Source organism: Bubalus bubalis, chromosome 3, assembly GCF_019923935.1.
Source record: "Bubalus bubalis isolate 160015118507 breed Murrah chromosome 3, NDDB_SH_1, whole genome shotgun sequence".
In the NCBI taxonomy this organism is placed as follows: domain Eukaryota; kingdom Metazoa; phylum Chordata; class Mammalia; order Artiodactyla; family Bovidae; genus Bubalus; species Bubalus bubalis.
Window position 1 is genome coordinate 65,594,422 of NC_059159.1, and position 10,018 is coordinate 65,604,439.

The window sequence follows — 10,018 nt, forward strand, 5'->3', positions numbered from 1 at the left end:
CTGGACACATCAACTGCATTTCCTCACTAAGGATCATTGGAGGTCACGGATAGGAAGATAAGTACATATTGTTGTGTTTCTTTTTAGTTATTCTTATTTTAATGTGGTGACCAAGACAGACACTTGTTTGGATGATCTATTTGAGGCTGCAAAGAAAATCCCCATGTGTAAACAAAGGAAATGCTTCCCTGGGGGCTCAGTGGTAAAGAATCCACCTGTCTATATAGGAGACATGGTTCTATCCCTGGGTTGAAAAGATCCCAGGAGAAGGAAATGGCAACCCCCTCCAGTATCCTTGCCTGGAAAATCCCATGGACAGAGGAGCCTGGTGGGCTACAGTCCATGGGGTCACAAAGAGCCGAAAATGAGTTATCAACACAAAGAAACAACAACAAACATTGGAAAAGGGACCATTCATTGGCTTTTCTTTTTTGTTCAACGGCTTTGTAATGAACTATTTCTTTGTGTCAACCCTTCCTGCTTTTCTTAATAATATAAAACTAAGATATAAAACAATACAAATTTAAAGCAATAAAATGTTCACAGATATTAAAATAATGCTTAACATACGGATCAAAGAAAGCTAAAATTGCAGAGGACAATGCAGCAATTTCCAGCCATAAGGCGGCTTGAAGAGTTTAATCTGCATCTCCCGAAGGAGACAAAAGGAAATAGACATGGGAAGTAATTAAAAAGGAAAGTCTGATTTTCACATTCAGCTCAATGTTTGCAAGCTGACTTTCTTGAGGAAGGAATCAAGCCATGATTTAACAAGGCCACACCTACACAGCTTCTTCTATGGAGTACCAGCCTAAGGATACTTCCCGTGAAACAACCACCAGTCTTCTTCAAGAATTTGCCACTAAGAACCAGAGATGAATTTACTTCTTTTTTTTTTTTTTTGACAGAATTTCCTTAGAAAATAAACCACATGGACAAATTTATAGAGAAAATTATGACAATTTAAAGATGGAAATGTTTAAAAAAGCAGAGAATAATACCTCAGTGCCCACATGATTCAAAGGCATCCAACTCAAGCATACAGTTGTTATTATGTTTTAAACTGATTTAAAATCTCACTTGAATATTTCATTGTTTGTTAAGTAGACTGTGAACTACATGAGATTTTATGTTTATTAATTTCTTAATTAATTTACATTACCTATTACAGTTCCTCACAGAATATTCAGAGCTCAGCAATTAATGTGAAAGAAAGAATGGATTAATATTAAACAGATTCAAGATTTTAAAAAGATACCAATATTAGTAAGATCAATTCAGTTGCAAATGAGTTCAGGGGATGGTGAATTATTCACCCAGTGGTCTTACTAAATTCATCCATCTATCCATCCATGAATTCACTGAGAACAAATTTTGATCATCTTATGTCTTCTAGGTATTACAATAACCAAAAGGTAAGGATAACAGTAAAATTGATAGACAAGGCCTTTGCTCTCACAGAGCCTAAAATTTATCAAAGACAATAATCCAAGTAATTACCAAAAAAAAATGCATAATAAGATGGAGTTAATGAAATGTACTGTGAATAGAAACAGCAGGGAGACTTAAGACAGTTTCAGCTGAAACCTAAGTGATGAGTCAGAATGAGGCACTTGCAAACACAGAGAAAATGTTTACATCAAAGAGAAGAATATGCACCAAGGCTTAAAGGTGAGAAGTGGCAGATGCATCTGAGGAACTGGGAAGTCTAATATAAATGGGATGTGGGGACAGAGTTGGCAAAAGAAAAGTGAAACTGTTAGTTTCCCAGTCGTGTACAATGCTTTGGGACCCCATGGACTGTAGCCTATCAGGTTCCTCTGACTACGTGATTTCCCAGACAAGAATACTGGAGTGGGTATCTATTCCCTTCTCTAAGGGATCTTTCTGGCCCAGGGATTGAACCTGGGTCTCTCACATTACAAGCAGAGAGTTGGCAAAACAAGAGGCAAAAGAAATGGGGGTGAACAGGGAAATAATATTTTAAGATACGCTCAGTGATTTGGCTTTTATTCCAAGACAATAGGTAGGAGTGCATGTATGCTCAGTCCTATCTGACTTTTCTGCGGCCCCATTAACTGTAGCCCGCCAGGCTCCTCTGTCCATGGAATTTTCCAGGCAAGAATATTGGAGGGCATTGGCATTTCCTTCTCCAGGGAATCTTCCTGACACAAGGATAAAACCTTTTTCTCCTGCATCTCCTGCATTGGTAGGCGGATTCTTTACCACTGATCCACCTGGGAAACCCTCCCAAAGGCAACAAGAGCCTTTAGAGTTTCAAGCAGATAAGTGACAAAGCTATGCTGGTATTTTACTGATGGCAGCACAAGGATTGAGTTAGAGACGAAACACTAATTACAGAGCTCCCTTTCTGCTTACTCTCCAACCATGTCTTATGCTAAGATCACCAGGGATATTGCCAACCATGGAGACCACATTCACAGAAAGCAACAGAAGCTCTCCAGCAGGAACAGTGAGGAAACCTAAACTAAATTTTAATAAAATTATTTATTTTTATACATAAGTCAAAACGGGGAATCCCTGGTGGCTCAATCGGTAAAGAATCTGCCTGTTATGCAGAAGACTCAAGTTCAGTCCCTGGGTGGGAAAGATCCCTTGGAGAAGGAAACGGCAACCCATTATTCTTGCCTGGAAAATTCCATGGATAGAGGAACCTGGTGGACTACAGTTGATGGGGTTGCAAAAGAGTTGGATATGACTTAGTGACTGAACAACATGGTCAAAAGAAAAAGAAACTAAAGAGTCAGAAGGAAACGGGAGTTGGCGAGAAGAGACACTTGACTAAATATCATATACAAGTACTGTGGTCTCACCTACAAAAATGCATTTTAGAGGCTGAATGCTACACTAAGCACTTCTGTATGTTTTACAGGTAAAAGGTCATTCATGCTCATCTCCAGTTATGAGACTATTGCCAATGCAGGCACACGGTGATGATCCACATAAACTACATCTGTAATTGTCACCCTTCAGTCATCACAGTAATAAATACACAGACTTTCAGATGGGCAAAATATCAGCATACATATCTCATTACAATGTGGAAATTTTTTGCCCAAAAATGAGCTAAACAAACCAAATTATTTCACAAGGACACTGAACAGCTGTCAAACGAAAACCACTTTGGGTCAAAATCAACAGGGGTCTGATTCAGACTAATAATAATCAGTTAAACGTGCATAATGACTATTTAGGGTCCAGGTCGCCATACTGTGCATGTTTTTAGTCAATACAGGGCCCATGATAATTATTTCTGTATCATTATTAAAACTTTATTGCAATGGTTTGGGTTAATAGACTCTGCTCAATTCCAATGCATGCAAACTTTCTCTTTATTATATTTTACCAGAGTATAGTTTCTATTGTACAACAAAGTGAATCAGCTATATATATATATATATATATATATATATATATATACACACACCCACACACACACATATATACCCTCTTTTTATGATTTTCTTCCCATTTAGGTCACCACAGAACACTGAGGAGAGTTCACTGGGCTATACAGTATGTTCTCATTAGCTGTCAATTTTATCCATAGTATCAATAATGTATATGTCTCAATCCCAATCTCCCAATTCTTCCCACCCCCACACTTTTGCTCCCTTGGTGTCCAATGTTTGCTCGCTATGTGTGTGTCTCTATTTCTGCTTTGCATATAAGATCATCTACACCATTTTTCTAGATCCCACATACATGCACTCATATATAATATTTGTTTTTCTCTATCTGGCTAACAACTCTGTATGACAGTCTCTAGGTCAATGGATGTAAACTTTCTGATGGCTGAGTGGCATAAACACGTGACACCGGCATCCTGTGATCAGCAGGTCCTCTTTGAAGATGATGCTTTTCATAAGCCATGGATAAAAGATATATACATGTGTTGACTTGACTTTAAAAAGAATAATAAATTAAATCCAAAATTCTATGATCATTTTTATCTTATTCATTTTGAAAAAGTTATGAAGTAAACTCATCGGATGTGAAGTGAAAAATAAAAGAAAATAATGGCCAATCAATGAAATACATACATCTAGAATGAGCAACACTTTGGAGGTAAAACAGAAGGAGTTGTATCACTTCCTCTGATAAATTAATACTTGATTCGATAGAAGCAGCTTAAACATGCATTTTGTCATATTGAAATTACTTTTCCATTTGTCCTTCTTCTCTTTGCCTCCTCTTTTTCTTTCTCTTTCCACTCTTTCTCCTCTTTTCCATTCTTTTTCTGCTACTATTACTAGCACAATTACCATTCACTAGATGCTAATGACAGGAGAAGGCAATGGCACCCCACTCCAGTACTCTTGCCTGGAAAATCCCATGGACGGAGGAGCCTGGAAGGCTGCAGTCCATGGGATCGCTGAGGGTCGGACACGACTGAGCGACTTCACTTTCACTTTTCACTTTCATGCATTGGGAAGGAAATGGCAACCCACTCGAGTGTTCTTGCCTGGAGAATCCCAGGGACGGGGGAGCCTGGTGGGCTGCCGTCTGTGGGGTCACACAGAGTCGGACACGACTGAAGTGACTTAGCAGTAGCAGTAGCAGCAGATACTAATGACAGCAATATGACAATGATTCACAGTACTTAGAATTTAAACAGCAGACAGCTAAAATTGGCACCATTAAATTACCTTATTTTATTCTCATAATATACTTGTGAGGTCAGAATTATTGAGTAAATTATTAATTTTTTCATTGAAGTAACAGTCTGACATCATTCAAATGGCTTTTTGAGGGTCACCGTGCTAAATTAGACAGGGTTGGTGCTGACATCCAGTTCTGTCTGATTCCAGAGTCCAGGATCTTATTGCTTTGTCAAGTTGTCTGTACCTGGAAGAAGAGTTTCACCAGGGCCAAAATGAAGCAAAGGAACAGGTGAACTCTGTAGAGGCAGTAGTATAACTAGAAAAAGAAATAAGGTTTTAACAATAATTCATGATCTGTCACTTTTCTATTTTGACTGCTGGTTCACTGGTCTTTTTCTTCTATTACGGGTAACCTGTGCAGGTTAGCCCCTCAGACAGGAGGGGATGTGTTAGAGTGACAGCCTTAACAGAAAGTCCGTGTACCAGGAAAACCCTCCTGGCAGACCAGAGAGGTAGTAGCTAAGGAAGGACGTATAGAGTTGCCATCTAGTTCCCCCCAATGAACCCAGGGCGGCTGCTCCCTTGTGTCACAGCCTAGCCTGTGGAAGGGAGAGGCAACAGAATCTCTCATAGAAAATGCACAATAATTTGCAGGATTCCTAAGAACACCAGAGCTGGTGTTTCACTTCCCCATCATAGCCTATGGGAAGCTCTTATAGTCAGTGACCCAGCCATAGTCAACACAGGGCTCCCCACACCGCCACCCCCACCCATGACAGAGTAGCCAGGACTGGCAAATCTCTAGGGGAGCTCCCTCAAATCCTGCATCCTACACAATGGTGGCTAGACAACAGGCCAGAATGCCCTCAGCTTCCCAGAAACGCTTAGTGACAGGTGGGAAGGAAAGGCCTGGGGTACAGGGGGGACTCTGGAGACCTAAGTTCAGGTGCATTCCCCAGCTCCAGAGAAGGCCAAGAATCACAGTTATCAGATCCACAGAACCCTGAACCACAGACTTACCACTGTGCACCATGGTAGGATGCTCAACAGGCAGATCAGAACAGCCAGGCACACAAGAGATTACGGTTCACACAGGCGAGACCAGAACCACCAAACTCCCACCATTGGGACTGCTTGTTTCTGAAGACAGACAGCACCATGGGAAGGCACAAAGAAGAGACCCTTCACAAAAAGTAGAAACTTTTAAGTAAATTAGCACTAACCCAAATTAATCCCAAAGTGATTATTTTCAATGGGAACCGTGGAGGTATCTTTCAAAAGCCAGCACGAATTTGGTCCCACACCTACCTCTTTCAAACACTACTTCAGTCAGGTTGAGTGTTCTCTCAAAATTTAAAATGACTCACGTCATAAAAGGGAATAAGTAGTCTGTATCTCTGGGCGATATTGCATTTATTCTGACTAATCTGAAAAGAAAATAACCATCTGTAGGGGATTAATTTTCCAAACACAAGAGTAATTCACTTCAATTTTAGCAAACAGTCAATTTAATAATCAAATTCATCAATAAAATTAGAAGAGCAGATATTTTGACTCATCCAGATAAAATGACTAAGATCAGTTTTTATTTCAACCATTAATTTTGAAGTATAAAGTTCTAAAATGGGTCCTTGCCTAGTGATAGAAAATGAAACATCAATCATCAAGAAATAAGATCTCTAATTGCTCTGGACATTTTTTTTTTTTTTCACATCTCCAGTGTTTATTAACCCTTCCATCAGAGAAATGAAGGAAAGGTTATATGAGGCGACATTATAAAATCTATCAAGTGAGTCACTTCTGCAGATTCTATTTTTCAAAAGGTCTCAGAGAAATCAAAGTATTATGCATAATCCAGGAGATGACTCTTTTCTAGTTAGCACTTAGTTCAGTTCAGTTCAGTTCAGTTCAGTTGCTTAGTTGTGTCCTACTCTTTGCGACCCCATGAATCAATGCACACCAGGCCTCCCTGTCCATCACCAACTCCCGGAGTTCACACAGACTCACATCCATCGAGTCAGTGATGCCATCAAGCCATCTCATCCTCTGTCGTCCCCTTTTCCTCCTGCCCCCAGACCCTCCAATCATCAGAGTCTTTTCCAATGAGTTAACTCTTCGCATGAGGTGGCCAAAGTACTGGAGCTTCAGCTTTAGCATCATTCCTTCCAAAGAAATCCCAGGGCTGATCTCCTTCAGAATGGACTGATTGGATCTCCATGCAGTCCAAGGGACTCTCAAGAGTTTTCTCCAACACCACAGTTCAAAAGCATCAATTCTTCGGCGCTCAGCTTTCTTCACAGTCCAACTCTCACATCCATACATGACCACAGGAAAAACCATAGCCTTGACTAAACGGACCTTTGTTGGCAAAGTAATGTCTCTGCTTTTGAATATGCTATCTAGGTTGGTCCTAACTTTTCTTCCAAGGAGTAAGCATCTTTTAATTTCATGGCTGCAGTCACCATCTGCAGTGATTTTGGAGCCCCCCAAAAATAAAGTCTGACATTGTTTCCACTGTTTCCCCATCTATTTTCCACGAAGTGATGTACCAGATGCCATGATCTTCGTTTTCTGAATGTTGAGCTTTGAGCCAACTTTTTCACTCTCCTCTTTCACTTTCATCATGAGGCTTTTTAGTTCCTCTTCACTTTCTGCCATAAGGGTGGTGTCGTCTGCATATCTGAGGTTATTGATATTTCTCCCAGCAATCTTGATTCCAGCTTGTGCTTCTTCCAACCCAGTGTTTCTCATGATGTACTCTGCATATAAGTTAAATAAGCAATGTGACAATATACAGCCTTGACGGCCTCCTTTTCCTATTTGGAGCCAGTCTGTTGTTCCATGTCCAGTTCTAACTGTTGCTTCATGACCTGCATACAGGTTTCTCAAGAGGCAGGTCAGGTGGTCTGGTAATCCCATCTCTTTGAGAATTTTCCACAGTTTATTGTGATCCACACAGTCAAAGGCTTTGGCATAGTTAAAAAAGCAGAAATAGATGTGTTTCTGGAACTCTCTTGCTTTTTCGATGATCCAGCAGATGTTGGCAATTTGATCTCTGGTTCCTCTGCCTTTTCTAAAACCAGCTTGAACATCTGGAAGTTCACCATCACAGGTTTGGAAAATAGCTTTTTCTTACATTTATTTTTAATCAAAGGATGATTGCTTTACAGTATTGTGTTGATATCTGGCAAACATCAGCATGAGTCAGCCAGAGGAAAGGGACATGTATACCTATGAAAAATAGTTTTGAATGTCTGTGAGGGGCAAGAGGTGTACAAAGACCACTTATTACTGGACTAACTGCAATAGGGAGAAAGCTTAAAAGTGAATACAAAGAAGAGTTTCCTATTATTCCACTCAAAAAAGTAGATGCAGATGAACACAGGCTCCTGGAAAAAGGAACTTTAAATAGAGTTGATTTCACAAATCAACATGATAGACAATATCTATGTTGTTCAAATTTCATGAAATATGCAAATAACAATAACCATAATTCAACATACACCAAGCATAATGTTACATGTTCTTGTGTACTTTATGTCACTTAATCTTCACAATAATTCTCTAAGGTAAGTATTATGCCTCCATTTTATAGGTGAGGAGACTGAGGCTGAGAAAATTTGAATAAGTAAGTGCAGGCATCACAATCTGAAAGTGGCAGTCTTCCAAACACTGAGCTCTTAACTATATAACCCTGTCTACTTAATCAGAAAACTTATGTGCCATAAACCAAATGAATAAATAAACATCTGACCATAACAGAAGCCAAAACTATCCAATAATGAAATTAAGCCTATACTATAAATTTCAATCATGTCTGACTCTGCGACCCCATGGACTGTAGCCAGCCAAGTTTCTCTGTCCACGGGATTTTCCAGGCAAGAATGCCAGAATGAGTTGCCATTTCCTTCTCCTGGAGATCTTTCTCACCCAAGGATCAAACCCATAACTCCTGTGTTTCAAGTGGTTCTCTACCACTGAGCCCCTGGGGAAGCCCATACTATTAATAACAGTAAGCACAAATTTAAAACTTTAAATTAAAAACACAATGCACAACAAAGTGAATCAGTTATGCATATACATATATCCACTCTTTTTTAGATTCTTTTTCCATATAGATCATTACAGAGCACTGAATAGAGTTCCCTGTGCTGTACTGTGGTAGTTATCTGTTTTAAATATAGTAGTGTATATCCCCGGAGAAGGCAATGGCACCCCACTCCAGTACTGTTGCCTGGAAAATCCCATGGATGGAGGAACCTGGAAGGCAGTAGTCCATGGGGTCGCTGAGGGTCGGACATGACTGAGCGACTTCACTTTGACTTTTCACTTTCATGCATTGGAGAAGGAAATGGCAACCCACTCCCGTGTTCTTGCCTGCAGAATCCCAGGGACTGGGGGAGCCTGGTGGGCTGCCGTCTATGGGGTTGCACAGAGTCATATACGACTGAGTGACTTATCAGCAGCAGCAGCACCAGCAGTTTGTATATATATATATATATATACATACATATATATACACATATATATAAATCCAAACCTCCCATTTATCTATCCTGTCTTTCACCCTGTTAAGTATATAATGATTCACTTTGCTGTAAAGCAGAAAGTAATACAACTTTTTAAATCAACTGTACTCCAGTAATTTTTTTAAAATGATACATAATATAATATAAATAACTGATTCTAGTTTATGATTTAAAACAAGTTATGGCACCAGAAAGAAACCAGACCCTTGACATAAAAATGCATGCTACATACTCTTGGGGAAAGCACTGAGATACAACAATTTAATAAAAAGAATAAAATTAATTTCTCTCTGACCTAACTTTACCAGCTCTACAGAAATAAGTTCTACAAATAATTTTCAATCTTCTAAGGCTGAGAAAGATTATTAATTATTTGATTATACTAAACCTACTACTATATAGCTTTTCATTTATCTTCCTTTGGATATAAAGTTTGTTTCTTAAAGAAAATTTCTACAGCCTTTATCTGCTCCTAAATTCACTTCCTTACCTGCTGGTGTTTCAGGCTCATTTCAGTGAATGGCATATTAGCATAAAATTTAACTTCTTGTACTTAATTTAGAAGATATACCATCTTTTCTTGTCTAAATCTTTATGAGTACTAGCTAAAAATAATTAGTTTTCTGTTCAAAAATGGTTTTGTAATATTCTATGCGGTCTTATCTGTTCTGCTGCTCCTAGTGCTTACCTCTAATGCCTGAGTGCTTGCTGTAAAATTATTTGCCGGTTCCCCATTTTGAAAGAAGAATGAGGGATGCTAATTCCAATTATACCATTACAAATGAAAGCTTGATGTGGAGATAAATGAATTATCTCAAAGACTGAGATCATTTCTTGACAATCACAGAAGTGAGTTATTTGACC

At 39.1% G+C, this 10,018-nt stretch overlaps 1 long non-coding RNA gene across 1 annotated transcript; it reads right to left on the reverse strand.

The window, feature by feature from the left end:
* Positions 1–4,729: 4,729 nt before the first annotated feature.
* Positions 4,730–6,070, reverse strand: LOC123332399. The gene is made up of 3 exons (XR_006549190.2): positions 5,934–6,070; positions 5,646–5,807; positions 4,730–4,941 (listed from the first exon to the last, which is right to left on the reverse strand). It is a non-coding gene; the product is annotated as an uncharacterized LOC123332399 (long non-coding RNA).
* Between the last annotated feature and the right edge of the window lie 3,948 nt (positions 6,071–10,018).